Source organism: Solanum stenotomum, chromosome 2 (assembly GCF_019186545.1).
Source record: "Solanum stenotomum isolate F172 chromosome 2, ASM1918654v1, whole genome shotgun sequence".
NCBI classification, from domain to species: domain Eukaryota; kingdom Viridiplantae; phylum Streptophyta; class Magnoliopsida; order Solanales; family Solanaceae; genus Solanum; species Solanum stenotomum.
The window spans coordinates 73,958,505-73,976,621 of NC_064283.1; positions in this window are offsets into that span (position 1 = coordinate 73,958,505).

Below are 18,117 nucleotides of genomic sequence, written 5' to 3' on the forward strand. Positions count from 1 at the left end.
TTGGTCGTGAGGGACAACTGGTTGCATAGATAAGATCTTAACGGACGTCCAGGAACAATTTTGGGAAAAATGAGGTCGGAATTCTGGATAACCAAAAAATCTGTGGACTATAGCACACGAAAATCGGTAAAATGGGGGGTTTACCTGATCTTGGGCTCGTTTGACCTTAAAAATGGGCCATTTTGGCCGGGAGGGCCAACTGGCCCCATAGATAAGGTCTTAACGGACATCCCGGTATAATGTTGGTAATAATGAGGTCTGAATGTCGGATCACCAATAAATCCATGGTCTGAATGTCGGATCACCAATTAATAGGGTTCGTTTGACCATGAAAATAGGCCATTTTGGCTGTGAGGGCAAACTGGCTCCATAGATAAGGTCTTAACGGACGTCCAAGTATAATTTTCGCAAAAATGAGGTCGGAATTCCAGATCACCAATAAATCCATGGACTATGGCACGCGAAAATAGATAAAATTGGAGGTTTAGCTGTTCTAGGACTCGTTCGACCTTGAAAATAGGCCATTTTGGCCGTGAGGGCCAACTGGCTCCACAGGTAAGGTCTTAACGGACGTCCAGGTATAATTGTTTCAAAAATAAGGTCGAAATTCTGGATCACCAAAAAGTCAATGGATCATAGGACACGAAAATACGTAAAATGGGGGGTTTACCTGCTCTAGGGCTCGTTTGACCTTGAAAATGGGCCATTTTGACCGTGAGGGCCAACTGGCGCCATATCTAAGGTGTTAACGGACGTCCAGGTATAATTTTTGTAATAATAAGGTCGAAATTTCAGATCACCAAAAAAACCGTGGAATATAGCACACGAAAATTAGTAAAATAGGGGGTTTACCTACTCTATGGCTCGTTTGACCTTGAAAATGGGCCATTTTGGCCATGAGGGCCAACTGGCTCCATAGATAAGGTCTTAACGGACGTCCAGGTATAATTTTGGCAAAAATAACGTTGGAATTCCGGATCACCAAACAATCTGTGGACTATAGCACACAAAAATTGGTAAAATGGGGGGTTTACCTGCTTCAGGGCTCGTTTGACCTTGAAAATGGGTCATTTTGGCCATGAGGGCAAACTAGCTCCATAGATAAGGTCTTAACGTTCGTCCAGGTATAATTTTGGCAAAAATGAGGTCGGAATTTTTTATCACCAAAAAATCCGTGGACTATACACATGAATATAGGTAAAATGGGGGGTTTACCTGCTTTAGGACTCGTTTGACTTTGAAAATGGGACATTTTGGCCGTGAGGGACAACTGGCTCCATAGGTAAGGTCTTAACGGATGTCGAGGTATAATTTTGGTAATAATGATGTCGGAATTTTAGATCACCAATAAATCAGTGGACTATAGCACACGAAAATCAGTAAAATGGCGGGCTTACCAACTCTAGGGCTCGTTTGACCTTGAAAATGGGCCATTTTGGTCGTGAAGGCCAACTGGCTCCATAGATAAGGTCTTAACAGACGTCAAAGTATAATTTCGGTAAAAATGAGGTCAAAATTCCGGATCACCAAAAAATCAGTGGACTATTGCACACAAAAATCGTTAAAATAGGGAGTTTACCCGCTCTAGGGCTCATTTGACCTAGAAAATGGGCCATTTTGGACGTGAGGGCAAACTGGCCCCATAGATAAGGTCTAAACAGACATCCAGGTATAATTTTCGTAAAAATGACGTCGGAATTCCGGATCACCAAAAAATCCTTGAACTGTAGCACACAAATATCGGTAAAATGGGGGGTTTACGTGCTGTAGGGATCGTTTAACCTTGAAAATGGGCCATTTTGGCCGTGAGGGTTAACTAGATCCATAGATATGGTCTTAACGGACGTTCAGGTAAAATTTTGGCAAAAATGAAGTCGGAGTTTCGGATCACCAAAAAATCCGTGGACTATAGCAAACGAAAATGAGTAAAAGGGGGGTTTACCCACTCTAGGGCTTGTTTGACATTGAAAGTGGGCCATTTTGGTCGTGAGGGCCAACTGGCTGCATAGATAAGATCTTAACGCACGTCCGGGTATAATTTTGGCAAAAAAGAGGTCGTAATTCTGGATAACCAAAAAATATGTGGACTATAGCACACGAAAATCGGTAAAAAGGGGGATTACCTGATCTAAGGTTCGTTTGACCTTAAAAATGGGCCATTTTTGCCGTGAGGGCCAAATGGCTCTATAGATAAGGTCTTAACAGACGTCCCGGTATAATTTTGGTAATACTGAGGTCAGAATTCTGGATCACCAAAAAATCCGTGGACTATAGCACAAAAAAATCAGTAAAATGGGGGGTTTACCTACTCTAGGGCTCGTTCGACCAGGAAAATGGGCCATTTTGGCTGTGAGGGCAAACTGGCTCCATAGATAAGGTCTTAACGGATGTCCAATTATAATTTTCGCAAAAATGAGGTCGCAATTCGGGATCACCAATAAATATGTGGACTATAGCACGCGAAAATCGATAAAATAGGAGGTTTAGCTGCTCTAGGACTCGTTTGACCTTGTAAATAGGCCTTTTTGGCCGTGAGGGCCAATTGGCTACATAGGTAAGGTCTTAACGGACATCTAGGTATAATTTTGGTAAAAATAAGGTCAGAATTCTGGATCACCAAAAAATCTGTGGACCATAGGACACGAAAATGGGTAAAATAGGGGGTTTACCTGATCTAGGGCTCGTTTGACCTTGAAAATGGGCCATTTTGACCATGAGGGCCAACTAACGCCATATATAAGGTCTTAACAGACGTCCAAGTATAATTTTTGTAATAATAAGGTCGGAATTTCAGATCACCAAAAAATTCGTGAACTATAGCACACAAAAATTAGTAAAATTGGGAGTTTACCTACTCTAGGGCTCGTTTAACCTTGAAAATACGTCATTTTGGCCATGAGGGCCAACAGGCTCCGTAGATAAGGTCTTTGCAGACGTCCAGGTATAATTTTGGCAAAAATGACGTCGGAATTCCGGATCGCCAAAAAATCTATGTACTATAGCACACAAAAATCGATAAAATAGGGGGTTTACTTGCTCTAGGGGTCGTTTAACCTTGAAAATGGGCCATTTTGACCGTGAGGGCCAATTAGCTCCATAGATAAGGTCTTAACGGATGTCCAGGTATAATTTTGGTGAAAATGAGGTTGGAATTTTTTATCACAAAAAAATCTGTGGATTATAGCACATGAAAATAGGTAAAATGGGGGTTTACCTGCTCTAGGGGTCGTTTGACCTTGAAAATAGGACATTTTGGCCGTGAGGGCCAACTGGCTCCATAGGTAAGGTCTTAACGGAAGTCCAGGTGTAATTTTGGTAATAGTGAGGTCGGAATTCTGGTCACCAAAAAATCCATGGACTATAACACATGAAAATCAGTAAATGGAGATTTACCTTCTCTTGGGTTCATTTGACCTTTAAAATGGGCCATTTTGGCCGTGAGGGATAGCAAGCTTCGTACATAAGGTCTTAACGGACGTCCAGGTAAAATTTTGATAAGAATGAGGTCGAAATTCCAGATAACTAAAAAATTTGTGGATTATAGCACACGAAAATTAGTAAATGGGAGGTTTACCTACTCTAGGGCTCGTTTGACCTTGAAAATGGGCCATTTTGGCCGTGAGGGCCAACTGGCTCCATAGATAAGGTCTTAACGGACGTTCAGGTATAATTTTGGCAAAAATGACGTCGGAATTCAAGATCACCAAAAAATCCGTGGACTATAGCATACGAAAATCAGTAAAGTGGGGATTTACCTGCTCTAGGGCTCATTTGACCTTGAAAATGGGCCATTTTGGCCGTGAGGGCTAACTTGCTCCATAGATAAGGTCTTAACAGACGACCAAGTATAATTTTGGCAAAAATGTGGTCGGAATTCTGGATCAACAAAAACTCTGTGTACTATAGCACACGAAAATTGGCAAAATGGGGGATTTACCCGCTCTAGGGCTTGTTTGACTTTGATAATGGGCCATATTGGCCGTGAGGTCTAACTGGCTTCATATATAATGTCTTAACGGACGTCCAGGTATAATTTTGGGAATAATGAAATCGAAATTCCGGATCACTAAAAAATCTATGGACTATGCACACAAAAATCACTAAAATGGGGGGTTTACAAATTTTAGGGCTCGTTTGACATTGAAAATGGGTCATTTTGGCCGTGAGGGTCAAGTAGCTCCATAGAAGAGGTCTTAACGGAGTCCAGGTATAATTTTGGCAAAAATGAGGTCGAAATTTTTGATCACTAAAAAATCCGTGGACTTTAGCACACAAAAATAGGTAATATGAGGGGTTTACCTGCTCTAGGGCTCGTTTGACCTTGAAAATGGGACATTTTGGCCGTGAGGGCCAACTGGATCCATAGGTAAGGTCTTAACGGACGTCCAGACAAAATTTGGTAATAATGAGGTCGAAATTCTGGTTACCAAAAAATTCGTAGACTATAGCACACGAAAATCAGTAAATGGGGGGTTTACCTTCTCTAGGACTCGTTTCACCTTGAAAATGGGCTATTTTAGCCGTGAGGGCTAACTAGCTTCGTAGATAAGGTCTTAACGGATGTCGAGGTAAAATTTTGGCAAAAATGAGCTCGAAATTCCAGATCACCAAAAACTCTGTGGACTATTGCACGCGAAATCAGTAAATTAGGGTTTACCTATTCTAGGGCTCGTTTGACCTTGAAAATTGGCCATTTTGGACGTGAGGGCCAACTGGCTCCATAGATAAGGTCTTAACGGACGTCCAAATATAATTTTGGAAAAAATGAGGTAGAAATTCTGGATCACCAAAAAATCTGTGCACTATAGCACACGAAAATCGGTAAAGTGGGGGGTTTACCTGCTCTAGGGCTCGTTTGACCTTGAAAATGGGTCATTTTATCCGTGAGGGCCAACTGGCTCCATAGTTAAGGTTTTAACGGACGTCCAGGTATAATTTTGGCAAAAATGAGGTCAGAATTATGGATCAAAATTTTTTTTGTGGAGTATAGCACATGAAAATCGGCAAAATGGGGGATTTACCTACTCTAGGGCTCGTTTGACTTTGAAAATGGGCCATATTGGCTGTGAGGTCCAACTGGCTCCATAGATAAGGTTTTAACGGACATCCAGGTATAATTTTCGGAATAATGAGTTCAGAATTCCGGATCACCAAAGAATCTGTGGACTATGCACACAAAAATCACTAAAATGGGGGGTTTACTAATTTTAGGGCTCGTTTGACCTTGAAAATTGGTCATTTTGGCCATTAGGGCCAACTAGCTCCATAGATAAGGTCTTAACAGACGTCCAGTTATAATTTTGGCAAAAATGAGGTCGGAATGTTTGATCACCAAAAAATCTGTGGACTATAGCACACGAAAATAGGTAAAATGGGGGGTTTACCTGCTATAGGGCTCGTTTGACCTTGAAAATGAGGCCTTTTGGCCGTGAGGGCCAACTGGCTCCATAGGTAAGGTCTTAACGGACGTCCAGGTATAATTTTGGCAAAAATGAGGTTGGAATTATGGATTACCAAAAAATATATGGACTATAGCACACGAATATAGGTAAAATTGGGGGTTTACCTGCTCTAGTACTCGTTTGACGTTGAGTATGGGCCATTTTGGCCATGAGGGCCAACTGGCTCCATAGACAAGTTCTTAATGGATGTCCAAGTATAATTTCGGCAAAAATGAGGTCGGAATTCCGAATCACCAACAAATAAGTGGACTATAGCACACAAAAATCGGTAAAATAGGGGATTTACCTACTCTAGGGCTCATTTGACCTAGAAAATGGGCCATTTTGGACGTGAGGGCACACTGGCCCCATAGATATGGTCTTAACAGACGTCCATATATATTTTTGGCAAAAATGACGTCGAAATTTCGGATCACCAAAAAATCCTTGAACTAAGCACCCAAAAATTGGTAAAATAGGGGGTTTACGTGCTGTAGGGCTTGGTTGACCTTGAAAATGGGCCATTTTGGCCGTGANGGTAAAATAGGGGATTTACCTACTCTAGGGCTCATTTGACCTAGAAAATGGGCCATTTTGGACGTGAGGGCACACTGGCCCCATAGATATGGTCTTAACAGACGTCCATATATATTTTTGGCAAAAATGACGTCGAAATTTCGGATCACCAAAAAATCCTTGAACTAAGCACCCAAAAATTGGTAAAATAGGGGGTTTACGTGCTGTAGGGCTTGGTTGACCTTGAAAATGGGCCATTTTGGCCGTGAGGGTTAACTAGCTCCATAGATATGGTCTTAACGGACGTCCAGGTAAAATTTTGGCAAAAATGAAGTCGGAATTTCGGATCACCAAAAAATTCGTGGACTATGGCACATGAAAATGAGTAAAAGGGGGTTTACCTACACTCGGGCTCGTTTGACATTGAAAATGGCCCATTTTAGTCGTGAGGGCCAACTCGCTGGATAGATAAGATCTTAACGGACGTCTAGGTATAATTTTGGCAAAAATGATGTCGGAATTTTGCATAACCAAAAAATCTGTGGACTATAGCACACGAAAATCAGTAAAATTGGGGGTTTAACTGATCTAGGGTTCGTTTGACCATAAAAATGGGCCATTTTGGCCTGTTGGGCCAACTGGCTCCATAGATAAGGTCTTAATGGACGTCCCGGTATAATGTTGGTAATAATGAGGTCAGAATTATGGATCACCAAAAAATCCGTAGACTATAGCACACAAAAATCAGTAAAATTGGGGGTTTACCTACTCTAGGGCTCGTTTGACCATGAAAATGGGCCATTTTGGCTGTGAGGGCAAACTGGCTCCATAGATAAGGTCTTAACGGACGTCCAAGTATAATTTTCGCAAAAATGAGGTCATAATTTCGGATCACCAATAAATCTGTGGACAATAGCACGCGAAAATTGATAAAATGGGAGTTTTAGCTGCTCTATGACTTGTTTGACCTTGAAAATAGGCCATTTTGGCCGTGAGGGCCAACTGACTCCATAGGTAAAGTCTTAACGGACGTCCAAGTTTAATTGTGGCAAAAATAAGGTCGAAATTCTGGATCACCAAAAAATCCATGGACCATAGGACTCGAAAATGGGTAAAATGGGGGGTTTACTGGTTCTAGGGCTCGTTTGACCTTGAAAATGGGCCATTTTGATCGTGAGGGCCAACTAACGCCATATATAAGGTCTTAACGGACGTCTAGGTATAATTTTTGTAATAATAAGGTCGGAATTTCAGATAACCAAAAATTTTGTGGACTATAGCACATAAAAATTAGTAAAATAGGGGGTTTACCTACTCTATGGCTCGTTTGACCTTGAAAATGGGCCATTTTGGCGATGAGGGCCAACTGGCTCCATAGATAAGGTCTTAACGGACGTCCAGGTATAATTTAGGCAAAAATGACGTCGGAATTCCGGATCACCAAAAAATCTGTGGACTAGAGCATAAAAAAATCGGTAAAATGGGGTGTTTACCTGCTCTAGGGATCGTTTGACCTTGAAAATGGGCCATTTTAGCCGTGAGGGCCAACTGGCTCCATAGATAAGGTCTTAACGGACGTCCAGGTATAATTTTGGAAAAAATGAGGTCGGAATTTTTGATTACCAAAAAATCTGTGGACTATGCACACAAATATTGGTAAAATAGGGGTTTACCTGCTCTAGGACTCGTTTGACTTTGAAAATGGGACATTTTGGCCGTGAGGGACAACTGGCTCCCTAGGTAATGTCTTAACGGACGTCGAGGTATAATTTTGGTAATAATGATGTCGGAATTTCAGATCACCAAAAAATCTGTGGACTATAGCACACAAAAATCAGTAAAATGGGGGGCTTACCTACTCTAGGGCTCGTTTGACCTTGAAAATGGGCCATTTCGGCCGTGAGGGCAAACTGGCTCCATAGATAAGGTCTTAACGGGCGTCTAAGTATAATTTCGGCAAAAATGAGGTCGGAATTCTGGATCATCAAAAAATCAGTAGACTATAGCACACAAAAATAGGTAAAATAGCGGGTTTACCTGCTCTAGGGCTCATTTGACCTAGAAAATGGGCCATTTTGGACGTGAGGGAAAATTGGACCCATAGATAAGGTCTTAACGGACGTCCATGTATAATTTTCGCAAAAATGACGTCAGAATTCCGGATCACCAAAAAATCCTTGAATTATAGCACACAAAAATCAATAAAATGGGGGATTTACGTGCTGTAGGGCTCGTTTAACCTTGAAAATGGGCCATTTTGGCCGTAAGGGTTAACTAGCTCCATTGATATGGTCTTAACGGACGTCCAGGTAAAATTTTGGCAAAAATGAAGTCGGAGTTTTGGATCACCAATAAATCTGTGGATTAGCACACGAAAATGAATAAAAGGGGGGTTTAGCTACTCTAAGGCTTGTTTGACCTTGAAAATGGGCCATTTTGGTTGTGAGGGCCAACTGGCTGCTTAGATAAGATCTTAACGGACGTCCAGGTATAATTTTGGCAAAAATAAGGTCGGAATTCTGGATAACCAAAAAATCTGTGGACTATAGCACACGAAAATCGGTAAAATGGGGGGTTTACCTGATCTAAGGATTGTTTAACCTTAAAAATAGGCCATTTTGGCCGTGAGGGCCAAATGGCTCCACTGATAAGGTCTTAACGGACGTCCCGATATAATTTTTGTAATAATAAGGTCAGAATTTTGGATCACCAAAAAATTTGTGGACTATAGCACACAAAAATCAGGAGAATGGGGGGTTTACCTACTCTAGTGCTCGTTCGACCAAGAAAATGGGCCATTTTGGCTATGAGGGAAAATTGCCTCCATAGATAAGGTCTTAACGGACGTCCAATTATAATTTTCACAAAAATGAGGTCGGAATTCCGGATCACCAATAAATTTGTGGACTATAGCACGCGAAAATCGATTAAATGGGAGGTTTAGCTGCTCTAGGACTCGTTTGACCATGAAAAAATGCCATTTTTGCCGTGAGGGCTAACTGGATCCATAGGTAAGGTCTTAATGGACGTCAAGGTATAATTTTGGCAAAAATAAGGTCGGAATTCTGGATCACCAAAAAATATGTGGACCATAGGACACAAAAATAGGTAAAATGGGGGGTTTACCTGCTCTAGGGCTCGTTTGACCTTGAAAATGGGTCATTTTGACCGTGAGGGCCAACTGGCGCCATATATAAGGTCTTAACGGATGTCCAAGTATAATTTCTGTAATAATAAGGTCGAAATTTCAGATAACCAAAAAATCCGTGGACTATAGCACACAAAAATTAGTAAAATTGGGAGTTTATCTACTCTAGTGCTCGTTTGACCTTGAAAATGGGCCATTTTGACCGTGAGGGCCAACTGACGCCATAGATGAGGTCTTAACGGACGTCTAAGTATAATTTTTGAAATAATAAGGTCGGAATTTCAGATCACCAAAAAATCTGTGGACTATAGCACACAAAAATCAGTAAAATAGGGGGTTTACCTACTCTAGGGCTCGTTTGACCTTGAAAATGGGCCATTTTGGCCATGAGGGCCAACTGGCTCCATAGATATGGTTTTAACGGACGTTGAGGTATAATTTTGGCAAAAATGACGTCGAATTTTCGAATAACCAAAAAATCTGTGGACTATAGCACACAAAAGTAGGTAAAATGGGGGGTTTACTTGCTCTAGGGTTCGTTTGAGCTTGAAATGGGCCATTTTAGCCGTGAGGGCCAACTGGCACCATAGATAAGGTCTTAACGGACGTCCAAGTATAATTTTTGCAAAAATGAGGTCGAAATTGTCGATCAACAAAAATTCTGTGGACTATAGCACACGAAAATCGGAAAATGGGGGACTTACCTGCTCTAAGGCTCGTTTGACTTTGATAATGGGCCATATTGGCCGTGAGGTCCAACTGGCTTCATAGATAGGGTCTTAACGGACGTCCAGGTATAATTTTGGGAATAATGAGTTCGAAATTTCGGATCACCAAAAAATCTGTGGACTGTGCACACAAAAGTCACTAAAATGGGGGGTTTACCAATTCTAGGGCTCGTTTGACCTTGAAAATGGGCCATTTTGGCCGTTAGGGCTAACTAGCTCCGTAGATAAGGTTTTAAATAACGTCCAGGTAAAATTTTGGCAAAAATTAGGTCGGAATTCTAGATCACCAAAAAATATGTCTACTATAGTACACGAAAATTAGTATATGCGGGGTTTACCTACTCTAGGGCTCGTTCGACCTTGAAAATGGGCCATTTTGGCCGTGAGGGCCAACTAGCTCCATTGATAAGATCTTAACGGACGTTCAGGTATAATTTTGGAAAAAATGAGGTCGGAATTCTGGATCAACAAAAATTCTGTGGACTATAGCACACGAAAATCGGCAAAATTGGGGATTTACCCGCTCTAGGGCTCGTTTGACTTTGATAATGGGCCATTTTGGCCGTGAGGGCTAACTAGCTTCGTAGATAAGGTCTTAACGGACGTTCAGGTAAAAGTTTCATAAAAATGAGGTCGGAATTCTGGATCACCAAAAAATCTGTGGACTATAGCACACGAAAATCAGAAAATGGGGGGTTTACCTACTCTAGGGCTCGTTTGACCTTGAAAATGGGCCATTTTGGCCATGAGGGCCAACTGGCTCCATAGATAAGGTCTTAACAGACGTTCACGTATAATTTTGGCAAAAATGAGGTCGGAATTCTGGATCACCAAAAAATTCATGGGCTATAGCACACGAAAATCAGTAAAGTAGGGGTTTACCTGCTTTAGGGCTTGTTTGACCTTGAAAATGTTCTATTTTGGCCGTGAGGGCCAACTAGCTCCATAGATAAGGTCTTAACGGATGTCCAAGTATAATTTTGGCAAAAATGAGGTCAGAATTATGGATCAACAAAAACTCCGTGGACTATAGCACATGAAAATTGGCAAAATGGGGGATTTACCTACTCTAGGGCTCGTTTGACTTTGATAATGGGCCATATTGGTTGTGAGGTCCAACTGAATTCATAGATAAGGTCTTAACGGATGTCCAGGTATAATTTTAGGAATAATGAGTTCGGAATTACGGATCACGAAAAAATTTGTGGGCTATGCGCACAAAAATCACTAAAATGGGGGGTTTACCAATTGTAGGGCTCGTTTTACCTTGAAAATAGGTCATTTTGGCCATGAGGGCCAACTAGCTCCATAAATAAGGTCTTAAAGGACGTCCAGGTGGCAAAAATGAGCTCGGAATTTTTTATCACCAAAATATCCGTGGATTATAGCACACGAAAATAGGTAAAATAGGGGGATTACCTGCTATAGGGCTCATTTGACCTTGAAAATGGGCCATATTGGCCGTGAGGTCCAACTGGTTCCATAGATAAGGTCTTAACGGACGTCGAGGTATAATTTTGGGAATAATGAGTTTGGAATTCCGGATCACCAAAAAATCTGTGGACTATGCACACAAAAATCACTAAAATGGGGGGTTTACCAATTTTAGGGCTCGTTTGACTTTGAAAATAGGTCTTTTTGGCNCCGTGAGGGCCAACTAGCTCCATAGATAAGGTCTTAACGGACGTCCAGGTATAATTTTAGCAAAAATGGGGTCGAAATTCTGGATCAACAAAAACTCCGTGGACTATAGCACATGAAAATCGGCAAAATGGGGGATTTACCTGTTCTAGGGCTCGTTTGACTTTGATAATGTGCCATATTGGTCGTGAGGTCCAACTGGCTTCATAGATAAGGTCTTAACGGATGTCCAGGTATAATTTTAGGAATAATGAGTTCGGAATTACGGATCACAAAAAAATTTGTGGGCTACGCGCACAAAAATCACTAAAATGGGGGGTTTACCAATTCTAGGGCTCATTTTACCTTGAAAATAGGTCATTTTGGCCGTGAGGGCCAACTAGCTCCATAAATAAGTTCTTAAAGGACGTCCAGGTGGCAAAAATGAGCTCGGAATTTTTTATCACCAAAATATCCGTGGACTATAGCACACGAAAATAGGTAAATTGGGGGGATTACCTGCTATAGGGCTCGTTTGACTTTGAAAATGGGCCATATTGGCCGTGAGGTCCAACTGGCTCCATAGATAAGGTCTTAACGGACGTCGAGGTATAATTTTGGGAATAATGAGTTTGGAATTCCGGATCACCAAAAAATCTGTGGACTATGCACACAAAAATCACTAAAATGGGGGGTTTACCAATTTTAGGGCTCGTTTGACTTTGAAAATAGGTCTTTTTGGCCGTGAGGGCCAACTAACTCCATAGATAAGGTCTTAACGGATGTCGAGGTATAATTTTGGCAAAAATGAGGTCGGAAATTTTGATCACCAAAAAATCCATCGACAATGCACACAAATATAGGTAAAATGGGGGGTTTACTTGCTCTAGGACTCGTTTGACGTTAAATATGGGCCATTTTGTCCGTGAGGGCCAACTGGCTCTATAAACAAGGTCTTAACGGATGTCCAAGTATAATTTCGGCAAAAATGAGGTCAGAATTCTCGATCACCAAAAAATAAGTGGACTATAGCACACAAAAATCGGTAAAATGGGGGGTTTACCTGCTCTGGGGTTCGTTTGACCATGAAAATGGGACATTTTGGCCGTGAGGGCCAACTGGCTCCGTAGATAAGGTCTTAACGGACGTCCAGGTATAATTTTGGCAAAAATGAGGTCGGAGTTGTGGATCAACAAAAATTCTGTGGACTATAGCACACGAAAATCGGCAAAATGGGGGATTTACCTTCTCTAGGGCTCGTTTGACTTTGAGAATGGGCCATATTGGCCGTGAGGTCCGACTGGATTCATAGATAAGGTCTTGACGGACATCCAGGTATAATTTTGGGAATAATGAGTTCGAAATCCGGATCACCAAAAAATCTGTGGACTATGCACAAAAAAATCACAAAAATGGGGGATTTACCAATTTTACGGCTCGTTTGACCTTGAAAATGGGTCATTTTGGCCGTGAGGGCCAACTAGCTCCATATATAAGGTCTCAACGGACGTCCAGGTATAATTTTGGCAAAAATGACGTTGGAATTCCGAAGCACAAAAAAATCTATGGACTATAGCAAACAAAAATCAGTAAATGGGGGGTTTACCTGCTCTAGGGCATATTTGGCCTTGAAAATGGGCCATTTTGGCCGTGAGGGCTAATTAGCTCCGTAGATAAGGTTTTAACGGACGTCCAGGTAAAATTTTGGCAAAAATTAGGTCGGAATTTTGGATCACCAAAAAATCTGTGTACTATAGCACACGAAAATTAGTATATGGGGGGTTTACCTACTCTAGGGATCGTTTGACCTTGAAAATGGGCCATTTTGGCCGTGAGGGCCAACTGGCTCCATTGATAAGATCTTAACGGACGTTCAGGTATAATTTTGGCAAAAATGAGGTCGGAATTGTGGATCAACAAAAATTCTGTAGACTATAGCACACGAAAATTGGCAAAATTGGGGATTTACCTACTCTAGGGCTCGTTTGACTTTGATAATGGGCCATATTGGCCGTGAGGTCCAACTGGCTTCATATATAAGGTCTTAACGGACGTCCTGGTATGATTTAGGGAATAATCAGTTCGAAATTCCGGATCACCAAAAAATCCGTTGATTATAGCACACGAAAATAGGTAAAATGGGGGGTTTACCTGCTCTAGGGCTCGTTTGACCTTGAAAATGGGCCATTTTGGCCGTGAGGGCTAACTAGCTCCGTAGATAAGCTCTTAACGGATGACCAGGTAAAATTTTTGAGAGAATGAGGTCGAAATTCCGGATCACCAAAAACTCTATGGACTATAGCACACGAAAATCAGTAAATAGGGGGCTTACCTTCTTTAGGGCTCGTTTGACCTTGAAAATGGGCCATTTTTTCCGTGAGGGCTAACTAGCTGCGTAGATAAGGCCTTCACGGACGTCCAGGTAAAATTTTGGCAAAAATGAGGTCGGATTTCTAGATCACCAAAAAACCCGTGGACTATAGCATACGAAAATCATTAAAGTGGGGGCTTACCTGCTCTAGTGCTCGTTTGACCTTGAAAATGGGCCATTTTGGCCATGAGGGCTAACTTTCTCCACAGATAAGGTCTTAACGGACATGCAGGTATAATTTTGGCAAAAATGAGGTCGGAATTCTGGATCAACAAAAACTCCGTGTACTATAGCACACGAAAATTGGCAAAATGGGGGATTTACCTGATCTAGGGCTCGTTTAACTCTGATAATGGGCCATATTGGCCGTGAGGTCCAACTGGCTTCATAGATAATGTCTTAACGGACGTCCAAGTATAATTTTGGGCATAATGAGATCGTAATTCCGGATCACTAAAAAATATGTGGACTATGCACACAAAAAACACTAAAATGGGGGGCTTACCAATTCTAGGGCTCGTTTGACCTTGAAAATGGGTCATTTTGGCCGTGAGGGACAACTAGCTCCATATATAAGGTCTTCAAGGACGTCCAGGTGGCAAAAATGAGGTCAAAATTTTTTATCACCAAAAAATCCGTGGACTATAGCACACGAAAATAGGTAAAATGGGGGGTTTACCTGCTCTAGGGCTCGTTTACATTGAAAATGGGACATTTCGGCCGTAAGGACCAACTATCTCCATAGGTCAGGTCTTAACGGACATCCAGGTATAATTTTATCAAAAATGAGGTCGAAATTTTATATCACCAAAATATCCGTGCACTATAGCACACGAAAATAGGTAACATGGGGGGTTTATCTGCTCTAGGGCTCGTTTGTCCTTGAAAATGGGACATTTTGGCTATGAGGGACAACTGGCTCCAAAGGTAAGGTCTTAACGGACGTCGAGGTTTAATTTTGGCAAAAATGAGGTCGGAATTTTTGATCACCAGAAAATTTGTGGACTATAGCACACGAAAATAGGTAAAATAGGGGGGTTTAACCGCTCTAGGGCTCGTTTGACCTTGAAAATGGGACATTTTGGCCATGAGGGCCAACTGGCTCCATAGATAAGGTTTTAACGGACGTCCAGGTATAATTTTGGCAAAAATGAGGTCGGAATTCTGGATCAACAAAAACTCCATGGACTATAGTACACGAAAATCGGAAAATAGTGGATTTACCTGCTCTAGGGCTCGTTTGACTTTGAAAATGGGCCATATTGGCCGTGAGGTCCAACTGGCTCCATAGATAAGGTCTTAACGGACGTCGAGGTATAATTTTGGGAATAATGAGTTCAGAATTCCGGATCACCAAAAAATCTGTGGATTATACACACAAAAAACACTAAAATGGGGGGTTTACTAATTCTAGGGCTCGTTTGACCTTGAAAATTAATCATTTTGGCCGTGAGGGCCAACTAGCTCCATAGATAAGGTCTTAACGGACGTCCAAGTATAATTTCAGCAAAAATGAGGTCGAAATTCCGGATCACCAAAAAATTAGTGGACTATAGCACATAAAAATTGGTAAAATGGAGGGTTTACCTGCTATAGGGCTCATCTGACCTAGAAAATGGGCCGTTTTGGACGTGAGGGCAAACTGTCCCCATAGATAAGGTCTTAACGGACATCCATGTATTATTTTGGAAAAAATGTCGTCGGAATTCTGGATCACCAAAAAATCCTTGAACTATAGCACACAAAAATGGGCTATTTTGGGCGTGAGGGCTAGCTGGCTCCATAGATAATGTCTTCACTGACTTCAAGGTATAATTTTGGCAAAAATGAGGTCGGAATTCCGGATCACCAAAAAATATGTGGACTATAGCACACGAAAATCAGCAAATGAGGGGTTTACCTACTCTAGAGCTCATTTGACATTGAAAATGGACCATTTTGGTCGTGATTGCCAACTGGATCCATAGATAAGGTCTTAACGGACATCCAAGTATAATTTTGGCAAAAATGAGGTCGGAATTCTGGATCACCAAAAAATTTGTGGACTATAGCACACGAAAATCGGTAAAGTGATGGGTTTACCTGCTGTAGGGCTCGTTTGACCTTGAAAATGGTCCATTTTCGCCGTGAGGGCCAACTAGCTCCATAGATAAGGTCTTAACGGACGTCCAAGTATAATTTTTGCAAACATGAGGTCGAAATTCTGGATCAAGAAAGACTATGTGGACTATAGCACACAAAAATCAGTAAAATAGGGGGCTTACCTACTCTAAGGCTCGTTTGACCTTGAAAATGGGCCATTTTGGTCGTGAGGGACAACTGGCTCCATAGATAAGGTTTTAACGGACGTCCAAGTATAATTTCGGCAAAAATGAGGCCGAAATTCAAGTTCACCAAAAAATCATTGGACTATAGCACACAAAAATCGGTAAAATAGGGGGGTTTACCTGCTCTAGGGCTCATTTGACCTAGAAAATGGGCCATTTTGGACGTGAGGGAAAACTGGCCCCATAGATAAGGTCTTAACGGACGTCCATTTATTATTTTGGCAAAAATGACGTCGAAATTCTGGATCACCAAAAAATTATTGAACTATAGCACTCAAAAACAGATAAAATGGGGAGTTTACGTGCTGTATGGCTCGTTTGACCTTGAAAATGGGCCATTTTGGCGGTGAGGGTTAACTAGCTCCATAGATATGGTCTTAACAGACGTTCAGGTAAAATTTTGTCAAAAATGAAATCGGAGTTTCGAAATACCAAAAAATATGTGGACTATAGCACACGAAAATGAGTTAAAGGGGGGTTTACCTACTCTAGGGCTCGTTTGACCTTAAAAATGGGCCATTTTGGCCGTGAGGGCCAACTGGCTCCATAGATAAGGTTTTAACGGACGTCCAGGTATAATTTTGGTAATGACGAGGTCGCAATTTTGGATCAACAAAAACTCCGTGGATTATAGCACACGAAAATCGGCAAAATGGGGGATTTACCTGCTCTAGGGCTCGTTTGACTTTGATAATAGGCCATATTGGTCGTGAGGTCCAACTGGCTCCATAGATAAGGTCTTAACGGATGTCCAGGTATAATTTTAGGAATAATGAGTTCAGAATTACGGATCACGAAAAAATCTGTGGACTATGCACCCAAAAATCACTAAAATGGGGGGTTTACCAATTCTAGGGCTCGTTTGACCTTAAAAATGGGTCATTTTGGCCGTGAGGGCCAACTAGCTCCATATATAAGGTCTTAAAGGATGTCCAGGTGGCAAAAATGAGGTCTGAAGTTTTTATCACCAAAAAATCTGTGGATTATAGCACACGAAAATAGGTAAAATGGGGGGTTTACCTGCTCTAGGGCTCGTTTGACCTTGAAAATGGGACATTTCGGCCGTGAGGTCAAACTATCTCCATAGGTCAGGTCTTTACGGCCGTCCAGGTATAATATTAGGAAAAATGAGGTCGAAATTTTTTATCATCGAAATATCCGTGGACTATAGCACACGAAGGTAGGTAAAATGGGGGGTTTATCGCCTCTAGGGCTCGTTTGTCCTTGAAAATGGGACATTTTAGCCGTGAGGGCCAACTAGCTCCATAGATAAGGTCTTAACGGACGTCCAGGTAAAAGTTTCATAAAAATGAGGTCGGAATTCTGGATCACCAAAAAATCTGTGCACTATAGCACACGAAAATCGGTAAAGTGGGGGGTTTACTTGCTCTAGGGCTCGTTTGACCTTGAAAATGGGTTATTTTGGCTGTGAGGGCCAACTGGCTCCATAGATAAGGTTTTAATGGACGTCCAGGTATAATTTTGGCTAAAATGAGGTCAGAATTCTGGATCAACAAAAACTACGTGGAGTATAGCACACAAAAATGGGCAAAATAGGGGATTTACCTGGTCTAGGGCTCGTTTGACTTTGAAAATGGGCCATATTGGCTGTGAGGTCCAACTGGCTCCATAGATAAGGTCTTAACGGACGTCTAGGTATAATTTTAGGAATAATGAGTTCGGAATTACGGATCACGAAAAAATCTGTGGACTATGCACCCAAAAATCACTAAAATGGGGGGTTTACCAATTCTAGGGCTCGTTTGACCTTAAAAATGGGTCATTTTGGCCGTGAGGGCCAACTAGCTCCATATATAAGGTCTTAAAGGATGTCCAGGTGGCAAAAATGAGGTCTGAAGTTTTTATCACCAAAAAATCTGTGGATTATAGCACACGAAAATAGGTAAAATGGGGGGTTTACCTGCTCTAGGGCTCGTTTGACCTTGAAAATGGGACATTTCGGCCG